At 52.3% G+C, this 23,185-nt stretch overlaps 1 protein-coding gene across 1 annotated transcript in view; it reads right to left on the bottom strand.

The window, feature by feature from the left end:
• The window catches only part of PTPRN2 (protein tyrosine phosphatase receptor type N2), a 1,115,035-nt gene that overhangs the window by 979,102 nt on the left and 112,748 nt on the right, over positions 1-23,185 (bottom strand). The gene's annotated exons all lie outside the window — the stretch shown is intronic.

Here is a 23,185-nt window from a genome sequence, read left to right as displayed (position 1 = left end):
ACCCCACAATTTCTTCACCCATTCACCTGTCATGGAACGCATTGGTGGTTTCTCTTTCTTGGCTACTGTGAATAATGCTGCAGATGTGTCTACCAGGTGTGCAGATGTATCTACCAGGTTGTGATGTCATTTTCTTTGGGTGTACGCCCAGAATAGGGGTTGCTGGGTCATCTTGATTAAACCAATCAGTGTACATTCCCACCGAAACTGTCTAAGGGTTCTCTTTTCTCCACACCTTCACCAACACTTATTATCTCTTGCCTTTTTGGTAAAAGCCATTCCAACAGAGTGAAATGACATTCTGTTGGGGTTTTTACTTGCATTTTCTGATGACTGGTGATACTGAGCACTCTTTCCTATACCTGTGGACCACTTTCAGGCCTTCTTTACAGAAATATCTCTACAGGTCCATTTTTTAATCAGGCTACTCATTGTTTTAAGATATTTATTTATTTATTTATTTTTTGAAAGGAAGAGTGACAGAGAGAGGTAGAGGCAGAGAGAGAGGTCTTCCTTCTGCTGGTTCACTCCCCAGATGGCCACAACAGCCAGGGCTGACTGATCCAGAGCCAGGAGCCAGGAGCTTCTTCCAGGTCTCCCATTGAGGGCAGGGGCTCAAGGACTTGGGCCATCTTCTACCACTTTCCCAGGCGACAGCCGAGAGCTGGATCGGAAGTGGTGCAGTCGGGACTCAAATCGGCACCTATGTGGGATGCCGGCACTGCCTGCGGGAGCTTTACCGGCCCCTAGGCTACTCATTTTTTACTACTGAATTATGTGAGTTCCTCATATATTTGGGACACTGACCCCTTAACAAAGGCAGGACTTGCAAATGTCTTCTCCCACTCTGCAGGCTGCCTTTCTACTTTGTTGGCTGCTCCCTTTGCTATGCAGAAGCTCTGTGGTGTGACGTAGTCCCACCTGTTTATTTCTGCTTTGTGGCCTGTGTTTTTGGTGTCATACCCAAAGACCCATTGCCAAGACCAGCATCAAGGAGCTTTACCCCTGTGTTTGCTTCTTTTTCATGTTTCAGGTCTTACGTTTAGGTCTTCAAAACATTTTAAGGGGTCAGAGCTGTGGCATAACCAGTAAAGCCACCGCCTGCAGTGCCGGCATCCCAAGTCCTTGGGCCCCTGCACCTGCATGGGAGACCCAGAAGAAGCTCCTGGCTCCTGATTGACACAGCTCTGGCCCTTGCGGCCACCTGGGGAGTGAACCAGCAGACAGAAGACCTCTCTCTGTCTTTCTCTGCCTCTGCCTCTCTGTAACTCTGCCTTTCAAATAAATAAGTCTTAAAAAAGTTTTAAGTTTTTTTTTTTGAGTATGGTACAAAACAATGGTCCAATTTCATTCCTCTGCATGTGGATATCTGCTTTTCCCAGCACCATTTGGGGAAGAGACTGTCCGCTCTCCGATCGTGCCCTAGTTCACAACAGGACTTCTCTTCTGTGGCTATCCACTTTCTGTGGCATATGTTGAAGTCACCAATCTCCAGAACTTAGGCAATGCTGTTGCTGAAGACAAGTAGCCCAGATCCGGCCTTGTTGTCATCAGTGTTGTGTATTGTTTCTGTCGGGTTCTCTTGTGGCAAACGGCTCCCATTCCTGCTTTCCCTGCCACCCTCTCTTGCTTCTTTCTGACCACGTAACAGCCTTGCAGGTCGCTAGTCTCTAAGACGCAACTGAAATTCTCTAGTTCAAATGAAATCATGTGTATGAACTCTCCCATAAATGGTAAGACACCATGCAAGTAATTAGTAACACTGTGCAGCATTTTTATGGTCTTCTTATGTCTTGGGCTAATATCCTTAATAACAAAACATGGAATACTGTCACTCAATTAGGGTAGGGTTATTTACCTAAGACAATTCTGCTCTGCAATTTGCAAATTCTTAAATGGCGAATTCGTCATTTGCACTGATTTGCATGTCCACAGAGAAAGATCTTTCATGCTAATGGTGTTCTTGCCAACAAACCATAGAGGTACTAATGAGGAGAGTGTATTCCCCGCTCTATACCTTGGCTTTGTCATAAAAAGCACAGCTGGCATTTCAGGGCAGACGTCATGAAGTGCTGGGGGCCAAAGCTTTCATGGAGACCGTCATCTGACCGGGTGGTTCTGAACCCTTGCTACACATTAGAGCAGGATGGGACGCCTGCCCTGCCCCCAGGGATACGGATGCAGTTGTGCCCGGTGGGTCCTGGGCGTCAGCATGTCTATGACCTTCGAGGAGTTTCTAACGGGCCACCTGGGTTGATGACCACTGATAGACCGACTCCCTCATCTTGCAGGGAGAAACCTGAAACTTTAGTGGAAATGTGACTCAACCACAGGTCAGGCCAACAGTGAGTGGCAAAGGCCACTCGAGGCCCAAGTCTCTGACCTCAGGCCCACTATGTGCGTGCCACACAAAAACAGTGACTATCTTTTGTGTGCACAGCTACATATACCTTCATGCACACACCAGACGAATGAATCAATGGCATTGGGCTCTCAGGTTAAGAAAGTGATAACATTTGCTTACAACGAACAGCCTCGAAAATGTGTCAAGTTAGGGTATAGCTGCTTTGCTATTATATCTTTTTTTTGACAGGCAGAGTGGACAGTGAGAGAGAGAGAGACAGAGATAAAGGTCTTCCTTTGCCGTTGGTTCACCCTCCAATGGCCGCCATGGCCAGCACACTGCGGCCGGCGCACCGCGCTGATCCGATGGCAGGAGCCAGGTACTTCTCCTGGTCTCCCATGGGGTGCAGGGACCCAAGCACTTGGGCCCTCTTCCACTGCCCTCCCTGGCCACAGCAGAGAGCTGGCCTGGAAGAGGGGCAACCGGGACAGAATCCGGCGCCCCAACCGGGACTAGAACCCGGTGTGCCGGCGCCGCAGGCAGAGGATTAGCCTAGTGAGCTGCGGCGCCGGCCAGCTATTATATCTTAAAGAGTGAAGATACACAATGCAAACTGCTGACCACCCCGTTATTCGTGGAAGAGGAAGCTACCCAGCCCTGTGGAGTATGTGCTTGGCTGCATTGCTGTTCCTTGAAAACAAAGAACACCACAAGCCTACCCACATTCCTCAGGACGCCAAAGGGCATTTGATCATGTCACACAGCGAATGAGGGAGAAGTCCAGCCAAAGGATGGACTGCCAAACTGGCAGGATGCTTTTCTGTTGTCACTACCATTGTGTCTGGCAGGTTGAAAAAGGATCAAGCAGAAGCGAAGACCCACACTTGGAGCAGGTTATAATCAAATATGGTTAGATAAGCCGGCGCCGCGGCTCACTAGGCTAATCCTCCGCTTAGTGGCACCGGCACACCGGGTTCTAGTCCCGGTCGGGGCATCGGATTCTGTCCCGGTTGCCCCTCTTCCAGGCCAGCTCTCTGCTGTGGCCAGGGAGTGCAGTGGAGGATGGCCCAAGTGCTTGGGCCCTGCACCCGCATTGGAGACCCGGAGAAGCACCTGGCTCCTGCCATCGGATCAGCACGGTGCGCCAGCTGCAGCGGCCATTGGAGGGTGAACCAACGGCAAAAGGAAGACCTTTCTCTCTGTCTCTCTCTCTCACTGTCCACTCTGCCTGTCCAAAAAAAAAAAAAGTAGAAAAACAGGAAAAAAAAATAGACTGATCAAGAAGATAAGACTGTATGACTAGACAACTATATACTTCTTAGCGGCTTAGGGGATACATTTTTTTATTTGTCTTTTTTTAAGATTTATTTTATTTGAAAGTCAGAGTTACACAGAGAAGGAGAGGCAGAGAGAGAGAGAGAGAGAGAGAGGTCTTCCATCCGCTGGTTCACTCCCCAAATGGTCACAATGGCCAGAGCTTCACTGATCCGAAGCCAGGAGCCAGGAGCCAGGAGCTTCTTCCGGGTCTCCCGTGTGGGTGCAGGGGCCCAAGCACTTGGGCCATCCTCCACTGCTTTCCCAGGCCATAGCAGAGAGCTGGATTGGAAGTGGAGCAGCTGGGACTTGAACTGGCACCCATATGGGGTGCCGGCACTGCACATGTGGCTTTACCTGCTATGCCACAGCGCCAGCCCCTGTTTGTTTTTAATGTTTTACATCTCTGCATTTTTTTTTTCATAATTTCAAGGAACCTGGTGGGTGCCCAACACTAGCTCTGCCTTCCTCCTTCCCTGAGAAATCAGCTCCCCCCCAAAAAACACAAAGGCTCACAACAGAATGCTGACAGCAGCTCCACCCACAACAGACACTGGGAACAGGGTCTAAGCAAACACGGTACAGTCATCCATGGAAGGGACAGAGCAACAAAAGGACAAAAGGAGCTGTGTCCAGCATGCAGGAGGGCGAGAGAGGGGGTCAGGGGGAGAAAGCAGCATCCACCACACAGCAGAACAAGCCCGGGAAAGCCCCCACACCCGGGATGTACTGAGATCCACGAACAGTGGGCCTGTGGCAGGAAGTGTGTACAGTCCACACACCATGTTACGGGGGCAGGGATGCTTCTTGGTGGGTGAGCACAGAGGACACCGTGGGTGGGTGTCTGCCGGGTCCACACCTGGGGTTCCCTTAGCCTGGGGACCAACAGCATTTCTGAGTTTCCAGTCTCTGGGATCCCTTCCAGTTCTGGGAACAAGGACCCCATCAGCAAGACCGATCTCCAGCCAAATGAATAAAAAAGAACACAAGGCCTCTAGCCATCATTTTCGCTTATTTCTGAAGCTAAGGGCAACCAAGAACAGGCTCCAAACAGATGGATACCCTCACCGCAGGACTCCTCTCAAGGCTGTGCCTGTGTGATGCGGGATTCAGTCTGGCAACTGAAGTTCCCTTTTGGGACTAGAGGAAGGCACGTGACAGTCACAAGCCAGCCCAGCCGCTCACTGATGTCCCCAACCCCAGCCAAGCGTCCTGCAGGCAGTGCGTGGGGTGTGACCTTTCTTCCCTTCCATGTTCCTCTAACCCATTCCTGTCTGTGCCTGTATCATAGGGAACTCACGAGACACAGATAAACATCACTACAGATCCAAGCATCACTCCCAGAATATTTTAAAACAGATTGGCCGGCGCCGCGGCTCACTAGGCTAATCCTCCGCCTTGCGGCGCCGGCACACCAGGTTCTAGTCCCAGTCGGGGTGCCGGATTCTGTCCCGGTTGCCCTTCTTCCAGGCCAGCTCTCTGCTGTGGCCCGGGAGTGTAGTGGAGGATGGCCCAAGTGCTTGGGCCCTGCACCCCATGGGAGACCAGGATAAGTACCTGGCTCCTGCCATTGGATCAGCACGGTGCGCCGGCCGCAGCGGCCATTGGAGGGTGAACCAACGGCAAAGGAAGACCTTTCTCTCTGTCTCTCTCTCTCACTGTCCACTCTGCCTGTCAAAAAATAAAAAAAAATTAAAAAATTTAAAAAAGATATAATGAACCTCCGTATATTCCTTGGCCCTTTGAGAAGCCAAGTAGCAAACTGAAGTGGAGGCAGACCTGGGAAGTCCTGGCTCAGCTACGGGTTCTAGTGCAGATCCCATCCGTGGTCACCTGTATTTAACATCTAAGAGACCTACTTTCCCATCCATTCAACGAAAGGGAAATACGCCCCCATTACCACTCTGGGATGTTGCAAAACCCCAGAAAGCACTTAGCAAGGTACAAAACCCAATGCAAATGCACCACTACTCTCAGTGGCATTTCAGTCACCATGGCAACGTGCTGGGTCTTAATCCAGCTCAAAACTATCTCACGGGGCCGGGCCGGTGCAGTGGTGTAGAGGGGAAAGCCGTCGCCTGCAATGCCGGCATCCTATATGGGCACCGGTTCTTGTCCCAGCTGGCTCCTCTTCCGATCCAGCTCTCGGCATGGTCTGGGAAAGCAGTGGAAGATGGCCCAAGTCCTTGGGCCCCTGCACCCACATGGGAGACCTGGAAGAAGCTCCTGGCTCCTGGCTTTGGATCAGCGCAGCTCCAGCCATCGCGGCCAACTAGGGAGTGAACCAGTAGATGGAAGACCTCTCTCTCTCTGCCTCTCCTCTCTCTGTGTAACTCTGACTTTTAAACAAATAAATAAATCTTTAAAAAAAAAAAAAAAAAACCTAGCTCACTCACTCTGAGACCTGAAACAGACTACCACAGTTTCCAAAATAACCCCACTCCAAGCTTTGATGGCGAGAACTCTGGCCATGAAAATCCCCCGTGAGTTCGCATGTGACACGGATGCCATCGCTGTTGGAAATCACACACTTCCCCAGCAACGCTCACCACGCAGACCCCACAGCTGCAGAAACTGTGCCTCAGAAGTGGTCGGATAAACGTTCCCCCAAACGAGTAGATCGCGTATTTGAAACCATGAGAGCCAGCACCAGCCCGGAGGTGTGCCGGGTCATGACAGCTGGCGGCCCACGTGGCCCACGTGGCCTCTCAGCCCCACCCTTCCTGACACTGCCCAGGCAGCTTGCAGACAGCCACGGCAGGAGGATCTACACCCTGGAAGTCGGCTACAAACCAGGCCCTGCTAGGAGCCGGTCACCACCAGCTGACCCTTGGAAACAAGGCCCAGAACAGGTATAGGTTACACACACACACACACACACACACAGGCAAAAAAAAAAAAAAAAAAAAACAGGATTTTAAAATATAATCTGTAGGGCCCAAGTTCACTTTAAAATTTTGTGCTTAATAATAAAGAATTGTGGTGTTTTTCCCAAACGGCATGACAACTAACACACATCACTCCTCCGACCTCCTGCTCACGGCTGCACACCCCAACGGTCCCACGGTCCCCAGGACTGCCCGCCAGGCTGGCTGCTCCAATCCCTTTAGCAAAACGACCCAAAATTAAATCGAGATTTCGCATAGTGCTATAAATACTGCAACGACTCAGGCTTCCGAGTGCTGCCGAGGGGAAGGAACAGTAACCACACGGGAAGCTTTAAAGCCCCCAGTCCACCCGCACGACCCCCGGCTAGGGCCGAGTCCACGCCGGAGTGAGCGAGCCACGTCTGCCACGGCCTCACAGACCTTGGTGTGCTGTGCTGGCCTCTCCCCCACTCATAATTTATTTACCATCTCCATGGCAACGGGACTCTGGGAAAGAGGAGGGAAGGTTCCGGACTCTCGGGCAGCAGCTGCTTCCTAAGCCTCAGGAAGACACTTGTCAAACAGGGGGTCCCAGAAACCCTCACTTCCCAAGCCAGCACTGGAGAACACCCCCACCCCCACCCCCACCGTGGCTCAAAAGACAGCACAGACCACCCGAGACCACCTCAGGGTAAAAATCCTGCTGTCTTAATTTTTTTTTTTTTTTTTAAGAAAAGGTTGGCTATAAATAGCTCAAAACCCAAACGTTTTAAGCATTTTGAAAAGCAAAAAGCGACCTGGGATATGAGCATTTCTTGGCTCTGATATCACCGATTGGGCGCATTGGTTTTTGCCCAGGCCCTCCGCACCCCTTCAGCATAGAAAATGTCTTTGCTTCTGCCTGGATGACAGCCTGGGCCGGGCAGGCATCAAGATCTGGTCCTCAAAGACCAAAGTGGAAACAGGAGCACGGGCAAACCAGACCAGCTGCAGGCCTTGGACCTCCAAGATGGGCGCAGACCCCCACAGAGCCAACCCCCACCCAAGCTGCCTGGGAGTCCACATTTGGAAACTGCTCCTTCCCTGAAAAGCTGGTTAAGCCACTTGATGGGCGGGGGGCAGGCTGCGGATCTCAGGCCATAATTGGCAACTTGGAGTTAACTTTTCTCCAGGGAAACATTCAAAACTATTCTGTTCGGACCGGCCATGGGAAATGCGCAAATGAGTTTTACCTATTACATAATGCCTTACCCTCTCACATCTTGGAAACTGGGAGACTTTGAAGAGTTAATTTAAGAAAACAAAAAGGATTGATTGATTTGAGAGTTGAGGAGAGAGAGACAAGAGGGGTCTTCCATCCTCTGGTTCATTCCGCAGATGGCCACACTGGCTGGGGCTGGGCCTGGCAGAAGCCAGGAGTCTGGAGCTTCATGGGGTCTCCCACGTGGATGTAGGGCTCCAAGCACTTGGGCCACCCTCTGCTGTTTTTCCCAGGCCGTTAGCAAGGAACTGGATTGGAAGTGGAGCAACCAGGACACAAACCAGCACCCATATGGGATGTCGGTGTCACAGCTGGTGGCTTTGCCCACTACACCACAACGCCAGCCTGGAGGGGTGAATCTGATAAATGGGTCAATCAATCCAGGCACTGGAAATAAAAGGAACGCATGACGTCTCGTGGGCTTGTGCAGGGTGTACCCTCTGCGGAAGTCCAGAGCCCACTGGGAACTGGAGTCGTTCCTCCTGGCAAGGTGCATCGGGTGCCGGGCCACCTGGGGCTCCTAGAGAAGAACTAGGGAGAGGGGAGTGGCAGGCAGGACCAGGGCTGGTGGGCAGACTATGGAAGCTGAACTCCAGACACAAGCAAAGTGACCACGAGGCACAGTGGGATTTCCTTGTCTCCATGCCCCCTTGGGAAAGGGTGCTGGGCAGTCCCAGGAGCCTCATTCAGCTCCCAGGGGGCAGACGCGACCGGCTGAGGGAGGCCGAGGTCACGGGGTCAGAGCCTGGCAAGTCCAGGGCAAGCTCCCGCAGGTGTGGCCTGGGGGTGATGCTACCGGGAAGCCCAGCTCTGCAAATGGCCACGCCCACCCCCTGGTTTCACCTGCTTGCCCATTTCAAACAGAGGCCACTTTGAAAATGAAGATGTTTTTACAGACTCAAAGTTATCCAGAGGCCTCTCCTGCAGAGAAATCAACATGGACCGAGCCCCTGCATGGCGCACACCCCCACCCAGGGGTGGCCCTCAGGGGGCTGACACCCCTACTGGCTCCAAGGACAGGGATTACACTGTCCCCTCCTCCACCTGCCTCCCCACTCAGGCCTGCAGGGCCAAGTGGCTGCCTCAAGTTCACCGGAAACTCCAAGCCGAAGCTCACTGCTGTGGAGATGGTCTTGGTCACCTGTGGGCTGACTCCTGGAGGGATTCCAACAGATCTGAGTGATCAATTACTGCAGTCTAGGGGAGTCAGATACTGGAAGACCCACTGTGCAGAAACCACACTGGGAACGAGTTCTGTCCTGCATGCTTTCTCCAGGAGAGACCACACACCCAGGGGACACACACACACACACCAGGGGACACACCCAGGGGACACACACACACACACACCAGGGGAGGAACACACCCAGGACACACACACACACACACACACCAGGGGAGGAACACACCCAGGGGACACACACACACACACACACCAGGGGAGGAACACACCCAGGGGACACACACACACACACCAGGGGAGGAACACACCCAGGGGACACACACACACACATACCAGGGGACACACACACACACACCAGGGGACACACACACACACACACACACCCCAGGGGAGGAACACACCCCAGGGGACACACCCAGGGGACACACACACACACACACCAGGAGAGGAACACACCCAGGGGACACACACACACACACACTAGGGGAGGAACACACCCAGGGGACACACCCAGGGGACACACACACACACACACCAGGGGAGGAACACACCCCAGGGGACACACCCAGGGGACACACACACACCAGGGGAGGAACACACCCAGGGGACACACCCAGGGGACACACACACACATACCAGGAGAGGAACACACCCCAGGGGACACACCCAGGGGACACACACACACACACCAGGGGACACACCCCAGGGACACACCCAGGGGACACACACACACACACCAGGGGAGGAACACACCCCAGGGGACACACACACACCAGGGGACACACACACACACTAGGGGACACACCCAGGGGACACACCCAGGGGACACACCCAGGGGACACACACACACCAGGGGAGGAACACACCCAGGGGACACACCCAGGCAAACACACATCCCAGGGGACACCTATCAAGGGAGACACAGACCCTAGGGGGTATAGACACACCCCAGGAGGGCCACACAGCCCAGAGGACACGTCACGGCTCTGCATCCTACACAACTACTCACTGGCACTCGTGCTTAGACCACAAAACACTCTCCATCTTTCTCTAGAACGTATCGTTTTAGGTACAAAGTCCAGCAGACGGGACCAAGCTTGGGTCATAGCAATGACATGGATGAGGCACAGCTGTGCCAGTCTAGAGAGGCAGCGTCCACCGCACCCAGCCTGGGGAGGACTTTTTAATTCTGTCACTAGCTACACAAAGATCAGCCTGGATCTCCATGGAAATTCACAGCACAGAAGAAATTCACAGGAGGGAGGGGGTGGGGGAGAAGGGCTGTGCCTGGCAGAGCAGCCTGCGGGCCACGCTCTCGTGAGTGTGACCCTGCTCCAGTGAGCGATCTGCCTTCCGTCAGCGTAAGGGTGCTGTCAATCACCCTGCAGCCTGGAAAGACAAGCAAAACAAGCTCCCCTAAATCAGAGCACCCCCCCATATGGATGCCACAAATACAGCCAGGTAAGAGAAGTCAGGATGGGGGGATTCCGGTTCGGTTCCCTTGCACCTCCTTCTCCCAACAGCTCAGGAAGGGTGACACACACAGAAATCGAGAGAGCCCCAGTGTGTGCGTGTGAGACTCAGAACAGCCCATGTTAACCCACCCCAAGTCATTAACGCGAAGCCTGAGCATTGCCTTGTTTTTCCTGTTAATACGCCTCATTAAGCTTAGTTTCACACGGCTTAATCCCCTAATTAACTTCCATCCCTTTTTAGGTTTGATTAATTGGAATTTGGGCGTGGAACGAGACTCCTGGCGATGTCATCTTGGGTCTCACAACTTCAGGAGGACAGGGGGCGGGACCACACAGCTCGTCCTACCGATTGCTGAATAACTAATGCCTCGGAGGTGAAACCATTGCGGCACCCTAACTGCGAGACAGTCTTCATTTACCACAGACCACCAAGCCATGCCTGACATAGGTCTGCATTCACCTGCACGGGAAACAGTCCGCAGGGCACACAGCAAACCCCACCCACCCACGTGGGAGACCCAGATGAAGCTCCAGGCTTTGGCCTGGCTCACCCCTGGTCTTTGCGGCCATCTGGGGAGCAAACCAGCAAATGGAAGATCTCTCTCTCTCTCTCTTTCTCTGTCTGTCTCTCCCTCTGTCTTTGTAACTCTTTCTAAATAAATAAATCTTAATCATCATCATAATAATAATGTGAGGAATTCTCTATTAAAACCAAAAGTCTTTGCAATACCTTTAGTGCATTTTTCCAAAAGCTTATGGAAATCTGTATACACCACAAAACCACCTTGCTCACGCCAGTTCTGCAGTCGCCCACGCAGGTGGCAGAAAAGTCACAAAAAGGCACAACAAAGTCTCGCCCAGGTGGCCCTATTCAGTTCCGATGGACACCAAGCTCCTCCACAGCAGGGAACAAAGAGACGGGCTCCTGGCTGCTGTGGGCCCATCCTTGGCCAGGGAAGGGGTGAGGGCAGCTCCGGGAACCCCGGTGGGCAGCATGGAGGGCCCCACAAAGCTGGGAAGTCCAATGGGAAGAACCAAGTGGGCGGGTCTATGGGCAGAGAGCAGCTGTGAGTGCAGCCAGTGGCACAGTGGCCCTCGCAGGTCCAGGTCCCGCTACTGGAGAGAATACGTTGAGTGTGACACAGCCAGAAGACACGGGGCATGGCAGCCCTGAATCGAGCAAGGATCAGTCAAGGCCCTGTTATTGCGGCCCTGAGGGAGACCGCCCAGAAGTCACAGACACCTGTGCGGTTCAGCAGGCACCCAGCATTTTAATGAAGCTGCTGACCCACGCTCAAGGCACTGAGTGACGCAGGTTAGGACAAGCAGCGAGAGATCAGAGCATCTGGGGCAGGGAGGAAGTTGACGCATACTCCTGGTCCCTAAGAATGGGTGGATCTGGACCACGAGGAAGGATGGGGAAGGAAGCGATGGGGGACACGGTGGAAAGGATCCTGACGAAAGACGTCGCTTTAAAAACACGCCGGGGCCGGCGCCCTGGGGCAGTGGTTCAGCCACTGCCTGCAGCGCCAGCATCAATATGGACAATCAGTTCAAGTCCCAGCTGCTCCACTTCTGATCCAGCTTCCTGCTAACGCACCCGGGAAAATAGCAGAGGATGGCCCAAGTGCTTGGACCGCTGCACCCACATGGGAGACGTGGAGAAAGCTCTTGATTCTGACCTGGCCTGGCTCTGGCCATCGTGGCCATCTGGGGAGTAAACCAGCACACAGAAGCACACTCTCTAGCTCTCTCTCTCTCTCTCTCTTTCTCTTTCAAATAAATAATTTGAAATTTTAAAAAATAATTTTAATTAATTAATTTAAAAAAAAAAAAAACATGCCTGAGGTTGGAAACACACAGTAAATGACCACAAACGCTGATGCTGCCTTGGGTTCACACCAATTCTGGGGAGGAAAGGGGGCAATGAGGTTTTAGGATCAGGAGAACCGGGGAACTGAAGCAGCGTGTGAGGACATGAAAGGCAGGATGTGAGACGGGAGGTCGGCAGGGCAGCCAGGAGGGTGACACAGCGAACCAGGGCCAGGGAGAACAGCTGTGGAAATAAAACAAGGCCGACAGAAGAGAAGAACTGGGATAATTGTATACACTAGCCCCACGCTCAGGGGACAGACAGGACAGACCATCAGGTAAATGCTGCACTGTGCACTCATGTCCAAAGAGGCCAGTTCCTGTGGACGGATCAGCACCACGCGTGGCACGCCTACCTACAAAGAGCGCCCGCCAATCACCAGAACACAGCAAGGCAATGGGGAGACGGGCAAAGGTGCGAACCATCAGAGGAGGAGATGCAAAGGGTCCACAAACAGGCGAAAATGGGCTTCACCTCGGCCGAGCTAGGGAGACAGGGAGACATCACCTAAACAATCCAGTGACCATCTAAGAGTGACTATGCTGAGGGGCAGAGAAACGGTCCCCGGAGCTTTGCTCGTACGTGTGTCTCAACAACACTCGCTCAGAGTGGGCGGTGTGCAGCGGCAGCACAGGGGTCAGGCAGCCCTCACGCTGCAGGTGCAACTCCTGGGTTCCTTAACGGCACTTCACGGAGACAGAGGGCCTCACCCGCTGCCAAGCTCCTGTCCCGCCCGCCTTGTACCGAAACACAGATCAGACTCAGGCAGACCAGGTGCAAACCGGCTGCCCCTGGAGCTGTGCAAATCCCACTTTCCTCACCGTCACACGTGGGTGAGGCTGCATCAGTTAACGTAAGCAAAACGACGTGGCCCACGTACTCAGAACGCGGTGGACTTAACTGTGAGCACCCGGTTCACAGTGCGTGGGGCTGTTGTTGTCGATGCGACTGCAGATGCTGCAAGGTGTATCTGTCACCAACTGATGGAGCCCGTTCCTCCCAGCTTCCTCCCTCCCTTCTTCTCTCCTTCCTAAGGATTTCTTGATGTCTAAAGGACGCACATAGCTCAAACACTTTGTGGGAAGAGCTTGGAACATTTTTTCTTCTTTCTATTTTCATGTCTAGCAACCGCAAGCTGGTTCTCTCAATGGCTGGTTGTGATTTAGTGGGTTACCCAGCATGCTGTGGCAAATTTGATAAACAGAGCTATTCTGTTTTATTGCACTGGGAAAAAAAATAGAATAATAAGAAGTCTTAATTTGACAACTGGGAGACTGTGAAAAAGCACAGCTGGTTTGAAAAAGAGATTAGGTAGCAGCAATAAAATCCACACCATCTGAATCATGAACCACCCTAAAAAGCTTGCAAAGGAAAATGAAATCTGGAAGTTCCAAGGCTGTACAGCTGTGAAGACTTGGAGAGACGCCTGTGGGCAGGCCTGGTCCCCAACTGTCTAGTGGGTAGGGGGCTGGCTTTGATGTGGGGGAGACAGGCAGGAAGAACAGGGAGGGACACGTGTGCTGGACGATCTTCCTAATAATTTCTGCCCCTAGCCCTGCCTTGCAACTCCACCCCTTCCCTATCAATCCAGCATGCCCACTTTCCCATGATGCACCTGCTTCTCCCATGCCTGGATGGAGGAGACGCCATGAAACTTCCCAGAAGCTTCATGCAGACTCCACCCTGTTTGCATATTCAATTAGGGCACCATCTCCCTACCCGGTAAAAGTGACTGCTTTGGGGTCCTACTCTGGCCTTTGCCCACACTCTCTCCTCATGGGGAACCCTCAGGCCCACGCGTGACAGGGACCTCTCCGTGTGGAGCGGTGCACACATCACACGTGACTGTCCATTCACTCTCTCCCTTGTAAATGAAGCCTGCCCTCACTAGGGCACTGTGTGTATGCCTCTGCGGGGCGAGAACGTGGAATAAGGGCTGAGATCCTCATTCCCATGGACAGCTTCCCTGAGGTGCCAGGCCCTCCCACACTTCAAGGTTGACTCTCAGACAGCTCAACAGTGGATTCCACGGGACGCTGTGGCCAGGGAGCTCTGGGAAGTAACGGCCGTCCTTGCCATCACCGTTCCGAAGGATGCTCCTCCTACTGTGGATGCTGCTGTTGAGGTAATGAAACCAACACTACGGAATTACTTTATGACTGGTTATTGACTTGGCAAAAATATCCCAGTTTGGTTTCTTGACATCCCAAGAAGGTAGAGTCCGGTAATGATTTTCTCCGCATAAAATGGGAGTCTGTTGTAACGTAAAACACGGACAGAGAGGTTGAGAAAACTTCCAAGGAGCACTTTATGAGTAAGGAATAGATGACAAATCTGTGTGTGCGCATGTGTGTGTTGCATGTGTGTGGGTGCACCTGTGTGTGTGCGTGTGTGTGTGTGCATGTGTGTGTGCGCCTGTGTGTGTGTGCGTGTGATACAAATGGTCTCCTCCACTAGCCTTTCTTGAGCAGTTTCTGGAAAACACTTTTGAGAATGCAATGTTTGTTCCGACAGGGTTCAGGACACACTGCCCCAAAATATGGCACCTCGACCTTTGAGCGAAACACGGAAGCAGGCCCAGAAACTGGGACTCCCCTGTTCCTCTGCCCTGGAGTGGCCCACAAAACCTAGCAGATCCCGGGGCTGGCACTGTGGCGTAGTGGGTAAAGCGGCCACCTGCAGTGCCCGCATCCCATGTGGGCACCAGTTCAAGTCCCTGCTGCTCCACTTCCGATCCAGCTCCCTGATAATGTGCCTGAGAAAGCAGCAGGGGATGGTCTGAGTGCTTGGGCCCCTGCACTCATGTGGGAGACTCGGAAGAAGTTCCAGACTCCTGGCTTCAGCTTGGCTCAGGCCTGGCCATTATGATCATTTGGGAAGTGAGCTAGCCAACAGAGGATCTCTCTCTCTCTCTCTCTCTCTCTGCCTCTGTAACTCTGCTTTTCAAATAAATAAATAAATCTTTTAAAAAAAAATAATAAAAAAGGGGGCCGGCACTGTGGCACAATGGGTTAAAGCCCTGGCCTGAAGCACTGGCATCCCATATGGGCGCCGGTTCTAGTCCTGGTTGTAGTCCCGTCTGCTCCTTCCGATCCAGCTCTCTGCTGTGGCCTGGGAAAGCAGTAGAAGGTGGCCCAAGTCCTTGGGTCCCTGTACCCACATGGGAGACCTGGAAGAAGCTCCTGGCTTTAGATAGCTCCTGGCGCAGCTGTGGCCATCTGGGGAGTGAAGCAGTGGATGTCTCTCCCTCTCTCTGTCTATACCTCTCAAACAAAATAAGTAAAATAAAGAAAAACAGAACTGGGAAGAAGTTTCAGATCTGAATATCCTAAAGTCCTTCCCTTCGTCAGCATCCCCACTGCTTGGGTGGCGCAGTGAGCATCTTTGGGAGAAGTGGCCCCTGCGCTGGTCCTGCGCTCAGGCGGTGGTGCCGAGCCGTGCTTGGGTAAAAGCCCCTGGGAGACAGTTGTGTCTGGGATCAGAGACCCATGGTTCTCTTGCCAGATCCTCAACTCTTCAGACCTTCCCCCACACTTCTATCCTCGATCCCTTTATTATTTTTTCTTCTCAAAAATAGCCTTATTGAAATATAATTCACAAGCCCAGCACTGTGGCGTGGTGGATAAAGCCACCACCTACAGTGCCGGCATCCCATATGGGCACCAGTTTGAGTCCCGGCTGCTCCACTTCCAATCCAGCTCCCTGCTAATTGCCTGGGAAAATAGTGGGGGGGGGGGGGTGGCCCCGGTACTTGGTTTGCTGCACCCATGTGGCTCTTGGCTTCAGATCAGCCCAGCTCTGGGCATTGCAGCCATCTGGGGAGTGAACCAGCAGACGGAAGATCTCTCTCTCTCCCTCTCTAATTCTACCTTTCAAATAAATAAATCTTAAAGAAAAGAACTACAATTGACATGCCCCATAATTCACTTTGTACAATTCAGCAGTTTCTAGTATATTCAGAGCTCTGTAATTATCACCAGAAGCTCATCACCACACAAACAAGCCTGCACCGTGAGCCATTGCCTCGGTCTCTGCCTCCCAAACCAATCCACTGTTGCTCCTATAACCAGAATCATACAGACTGTGACTGTCATGTTCCAAGGCTCACCCACAGGGGAGCGTGTGCCAGCCCTACACGCCTTCGCACAGCCCAGGGATACCCCACTGTAAGAGACAGCCTGAGTCCTGCTGACACCCTGCCCTGGTCGATGGAGAAGGGGTCACTGCCTGCCCTGTAGCAAGCTCACACCCCGGCCACCGGGGGGAAGCCCCCCACCCCTCACCATGAGCACAAGACAGGGGCGGCTCCCACAGCTATGTCCTAGGAGGTGGCCCTCCCACCAGTGAGTGGGAGCACAGGCCAGATCCCCCGGCAACAGCCCACAGGCCCACCTCGCCGTGGGGCCCCGGGCTCTGGGCATGCTGGTTAGCACAGCACGCACTCAGCCTCAGTGGACCGGAGCGCAGAGTTGGCGTCTCCACCTCCCTCCGTGCAGGAACCCGGCTGCCTCGTCTGGTTCTTTCAGACAGAAACAGTGCCCAGGCCGGCGCCGCGGCTCACTAGGCTAATCCTCCGCCTTGCGGTGCCGGCACACCGGGTTCTAGTCCCGGTCGGGGTGCCGGATTCTGTCCCGGTTGCCCCTCTTCCAGGCCAGCTCTCTGCTGTGGCCCAGGAAGGCAGTGGAGGATGGCCCAAGTGCTTGGGCCCTGCACCCCATGGGAGACCAGGAGAAGCACCTGGCTCCTGGCTTCAGATTGGCGCAGCGCCGGCCGTAGCGGCCATTTGTGGGGGTGAACAAATGGAAGGAAGACTTTTCTCTATGTTTCTCTCTCACACTGTCCACTCTGCCTGTCAGAAGAGAAGAGAAGAGAAGAGAAGAGAAGAGAAGAGAAGAGAAAAGAAAAGAAAAAAAAAAGAAAAGAAAAGAAACAGCACCCAGCGCCAACGCCACGCATCCCCTCCAGTCCACACCTGCACCCTGGGTCCTTTTTGGACCCAGGGTCCCTGGAGCTTTGTCTCTAGGGATCGAAGCTCAAAAGGTGCAAGGCCCACTCAGATGCCGCCTTCCGACTTCTCTTAATAGAGATGCACTGGGTGAGAAAGTGTAAAAACACAGAGAGCTGTGAGGAAAATAAAACCCGCGCCCAGCGGTAACCACTCTCCAAAGGCCGATGCAATTCTTTTGCCTTTTTCCTATCCATATCTTGGCATAGCTGTCACCATATTAAACAGAGTTTTAGATCCCAAATTTTTTATTTCGCATTTTACATCCCGCCACCTGCACTTTCTGATGCATTAACAACTTTATGCACACTTTCTTTGTAATGTCTGTCTAGTAGTTGAATCACGTGACCAGAACATAACTTTAAAAAGGCATTCCCAGGGGGCATGGCACCACACCATGGTGTGGTGGCTAAAGCCTCCAGATGTGACGATGGCAACCCACATGGGTGTCGGTTCAAGACCCAGCTGCTCCACTTCTGATTCAGCTCCGGGCTAATGATCCTGGAAAAGCAGCAGAGGAAGGCCCAAGTGCTTAAGCCCCTGCACCCACGTGGGAGACCCTGAAGAAGCTCCTGGCTCCTGGCTTCAGCCTGGTCTAGCTCCGGCCTTTGTGGCTATTTGGGGAGGGAACCAGCAGATGGTGGATCTTTCTTTCCTCTCTCTCTCTAAGTCTGCCTTTCAAATAAAATAAACAAATTCTTAAAAAACAAACAAACAAAAATAAACAGCATTCGCAGGTGGACGTGTGGCATAGGGTGGCCGCATCCCACACCAGAGTGCTTGGGTTTGAGTCCCGGGCCCATCATCGATTCCAGCTTCCTGCTAATGCACACCTGGGAGAAAGAGGTAAAGGCTCAAGCAGTTGGGTTTCTGTCACCTACATGGGAGACCCAGTCTGAATTTCAGGCTCCTGGCTTGGGCGTGGCCCAAACCAGGCTGTTGTAGGCATTTGGAGAGTAAATTAGCAAAAGTGAGATCTCTGTCTTTATGCCTTTCAAAAAAATCATTCCTGTGTTTTTAAATGTTAAAAATCTGTCCACTGTTCTTAAAATTAGCACAAATATCACTGCAAAGAACAGCTTTGTACTTGAATATATTCTCTTTTTTGAAGATGTTATTTATTTGAGAGGCAAGTTACAGAGAGAAGGAGAGATAGACAGAGGGGTCTTCCATCTGCTAGTTCACTCCCCAAATGGCTGCAATGGCCGGAGCTCGGCCAGGATCTTCTTCTGGGTCTCCCACCTGGGTGCAGGGGCCCATGGACTTGAGCCATCCTCCACTGCTTTCCCAGGCCACAGCAGAGAGCTGGATCAGAAGTGGAGCAGCCGGGTCTCGAACCAGCTCCCGTAAGGGATGCTGGCACCGCGGGCAGAGAGTTAGCCTATTATACCACAGTGCTGGCCCAAAAATATATTCTTACAAATGACATTTCTGGGTCCTGGACTCTGGTGCTTCTGAGGCACCTGAATATGTTGGGAAACTGACTTCCAGATTGGTTGCACTGCTCACCTCCCCCCAAGCAGCATGTGAACGCTGACGTCTCGCTTCCTGACACAGGAGTGACCTTCTTCTTGCCTTTGCTTTCCCCGGTCTCCTTACACATGGAACAGCAGATTATTAAACCTTTAGAAGTTATTTTTAGAACACACCATCTGCTGTAGGTGTGTCCCATTTACTTACTGACCATGGAAGCAAATCCATTTAAGAAACTGTTTTGAAACCCACTTCTCCATTATGTAGGACAGCTATGAGACCACATCTAAGCTCTCTCTCCTGCAACCTGCTGCAGGATGTTGTAATCACCCAATCTTAAGACATACTGTCAGGGGGCCGCGCTGTGGCTCTCTGCTATGGCCTGGGAAGGCAGTAGAAGATGGCCCAAGTCCTTGGGCCCCTGCACATGCCTGGGAGACCCGGAAGAAGCTCCTGGCTCCTGGCTTTGGATCAGTGCAGCTCCGGCCGCATCTAGGGAGTGAACCAGTGGATGGAAGACCTCTCTCTGTCTCTCCCTCTCTTTGTAACTCTACCTCTCAAATAAATATATAAAATCTTTTTTTAAAAAAGCGCTAAGTTGTCAGAACTTAGCTTTTTTTCTCTAACAACCAAAATTAGAGTTCTAATTTTTCAGTTTTTTTTTATTGTGGTAATGTCTATGTAAAAGTTCGCATCTTGGCCATTTTTAAGTGTGCAGTCAGCAGGATTAATTACATTCACAGTGTTGTACAACCATCACCTCCAGAAATCTCTCATTGTCTCAACCTGAAACCCCATGCCAACCAGAAGTAACTTCCGGCTTCTCCCCCTGCCCCCCACCAGCCCCTGGCAAGCACCACACTCATTTCTGTGTGCATCTGACCACTCGGGGTACCTCATGTAGGGGAGACTGGCTTATTGCACTGCACTGTGTGGCCTCGAGGGTCACCCATGTGTGACCCATGGTGTCAGGACTGCCTTCCTTTTTAGGGCTGAGTAGTATTCCATTCTCTGCATACACCATGCTGTGCTTGGCCATTCTTCTGGCCATGGAGACTTGGCTGTTCCCCTTACAGCTACTGTAACTAACACTGCTGGGAGCATGAGTACAAATACGGCTTCCAGTCCCGGCTTCCAGTTCCTGTGTGTCTACACCCAGAAGTGGCTTGGCTGCAGGCAAGGGGAGTCGGATCCCAGTCCTCTGAGGAACCACCACTGTTTGTCTTTTTTTTTTAAGATTTTTATTTATTTATTTGACAGGTAGAGGTACAGACAGTGAGAGGGAGAGACAGAGAGAAAGGTCTTCCTTTTGCCGTTGGTTCACCCCACAATGGCCGCTACGGCCGGCGCACCGTGCTGATCCGAAGCCATGAGCCAGGTGCTTCTCCTGGTCTCCCATGGGGTGCAGGGCCCAAGCACTTGGGCCATCCTCCACTGCCTTCCCGGGCCACAGCAGAGAGCTGGACTGGAAGAGGAGCAGCCGGGACTAGAACCGGCACCCATATGGGATGGGGTGCCGGCGCCGCAGGCGGATGATTAACCAAGTGAGCCGCGGCGCCTGCCCCCACCACCACTGTTTTCCTACAGCCCATTTTATATTCCCACTGACAGGACACAGGGTTCTACTTTCTCCACATCCTTACCAATGTTTTTAATAGCTATCCTAATGGATGTGAGATAGTAAACACATTAATGTTTTTACTTTATAAAGTATCTTATTCCACCCAAACATTTTAATGTTTATTTTTTTAACAAGGTTTTTTTTTGAAAAAAAAAAAAAAAAACATACAGGCTAATAGGATTATATGTTTCTACTTGTATCCCGAGAAAGGAGAGTGAGGTAGCAAGAGAGGAGGAGAGACAGACTGACAGACAGATGTTGGATCTGACGATGGAACATTCTGGACTCCACTCCGCAGCTCACCCCAGTGCAGCTGCATCTGTCCTCATGGTGGCTGCCTGGCCACACCTCTCCACCCCAAATAGCTGTCAGGCTGAATTATACAGTCACCGTGGCAACCATAAATCCAGGCTCGGAGCAGCAGGATACAGTTTTTTTATTCCTCCCATCAGCTACACAATGCGCACAATTTTGTGAGACTGGGCGGTGCCCACTTCGCTATTTCCTAGGCCTTAACTGTGTAAGACAGAATATCAAATGTTGTCCACTTCCATAAATCAAGGCCTGAATATTTATGTTTACAATTTACATTTAAATTGTTTTTCTTTTCCAAAGAATTCAAAGCTATTATCTTAATATAATTTCATGTCAGGGAGGCAGGCTGAGGTTAAGGAAAAAAAAAAATCCGAGAATGACTGTGGCCACCACGGATTCTTGCCTTCCACTGAGGCGACAGATTAAATCACACACACACACACACACACACACAATTACACACACGCGCACATAAACACACATACAAACACACACAGCTGCTTCCTTTATCATCAAAATCAATTGAATCCAGGCAGATAACGTATGTTTTAAAAGATAATTCTTGGTGGGGCCAGCGCCGTGGCTCACTGGGTTAATCCTCTGCCTGAGGCGCTGGCATCCCATATGGGTGCCGGTTCTAGTCCGGGCTGCTCCTTTCCCAATCCAGCTCTCTGCTGTGGCCTGGGAAAGCAGTAGAAGATGACCCAGGTCCTAGGGTCCCCGCATCCACATGGGAGACCAGGAAGAAGCTCCTGGCTCCTGGCTTCGGATCGGCGCAGCTCCAGCTGTTGCGGCCATCTGGGGAGTGAACCAATGGAAGGAAGACCTTTCTCTCTGCCTCTCCCTCTCACTGTCTATAACTCTACCTTTCAAATAAATAAATAAAATCTTTTTAAAAAAAAGGTAATTCTTAGGCCCAGCATTGAGGCATAGCGGATAAGGTTGCTCCTTGTGACCCGGCAGCCCATATAAGCACCAGTTTGAGTCCCGCTGCTCCACTTCACATCCAGCCCCCTGCTAATGGCCTGGGAAAGCAGTGGAAGATGGCCCCGGCATGTGGATCCCTGCCATCCATGTGGGAGACTCGGATGAAGCTCCTGGTTTTGACCTGGCCCAGTCCTGGCCAGCGAGGTCATCTGGGGAATGACCAGTGGATAGAAGCGCTCTCTCTCTGTCTCTCTCCCTCTGTAACTCTTTCAAAATAAATAACTATTTTTCTTAAATGCAACTTCCAAATACAAGCTGGCTAAGGTGCATTCCAAGGAGCACAAAGCAGGGCTGAGCAGGAGGCCAGCAGCTGGCCAGAGCTGCACCCGTCACCCCCACCTGTCCCTGCACTATGAACTGTGACCTGTGCAACTACTCTTCTACTTGTCTTCTTTTTTTTTCCTTTTTTTTTTTTTTTTTTTTTTTTTTTTTTTTTTTGACAGGCAGAGCAGACAGTGAGAAAGAGAGACAGAGAGAAAGGTCTTCCTTTGCCATTGGTTCACCCTCCAATGGCCGCCGCTGCGGCCGGCGCACCGCGCTGATCCGAAGCCAGGAGCCAGGTGCCTCTCCTGGACTCCTATGCGGGTCCAGGGCCCAAGGACTTAGGCCATCCTCCACTGTACTCCCGGGCCACAGCAGAGAGCTGGCCTGGAAGAGCGGCAACCGGGACAGAATCCGGCACCCAGATCGGGACTAGAACCCAGGGTGCCGGCGCTGCAGGCGGAGGATTAGCCTGTTGAGCTGCAGTACCGGCCCTACTTGTCTTCTAATCCAGGCCAGCACTTATCACCTTCTGTACCGAAATTTCTCCCAGAAAAAGGAAAAAGCACAAAGCAGAACACTCCAGACCGTCCACAGTGTGTTCTCCAAGTTCTCGGCATCAGCTCTGCTTCCTACCAGCATGTGGTCCCCAGCCCTGAAGTTCCTGGCCTAGGACCCAGGGCTGGTCCCACCACTGCACACACGGGGGCTGACGACTGCCTTCGGGGCCCTCACGCCGTAAGCACATTCTCTCTAACAGCGCACACCGAGCTCAGACATCTGTGGATCATGTGGAATGGGCTCAAAAACACTAACAGCCCTGCTGGGCCATGCCCCAAGGCCCATGCCTTCCTCCGCCAAGTGGGCCCTGCCCACCAGCACCCGTGTTTGTGCAGAGTCCAGGTGCCGGGGGACACCTGTGCCAGGTCATCAACGGGGCAGGCAGAACCTGCAGGAGTCAAACCCACCCCATCTCCCTAAAAACAGAGCGGGGCAGAGAGCTGCAGGGAGAGGATGGGCCAGTGCGGATCCACTCTGACTGCAGGTAAAGCAGTCACAGACGTGTCTTAGTGGATGCTCTGGCTTGATCCCTCCCCTTGGAGTAGCCCCTGGCCAATGCTGGCTCTCTACGGACTTCCCACACTCCCTGTATTGTAACTGCCACCCGTGTGCGCATCAACCCTACTCTAAAGCAAGATATTTTTT

The sequence above is a fragment of the Oryctolagus cuniculus genome, chromosome 7 (genome assembly GCF_964237555.1).
Source record: "Oryctolagus cuniculus chromosome 7, mOryCun1.1, whole genome shotgun sequence".
Lineage (NCBI taxonomy): Eukaryota > Metazoa > Chordata > Mammalia > Lagomorpha > Leporidae > Oryctolagus > Oryctolagus cuniculus.
The sequence above is the reverse complement of the archived record's forward strand: the minus strand, read 5'-3'. Positions and strand labels throughout refer to the sequence as shown.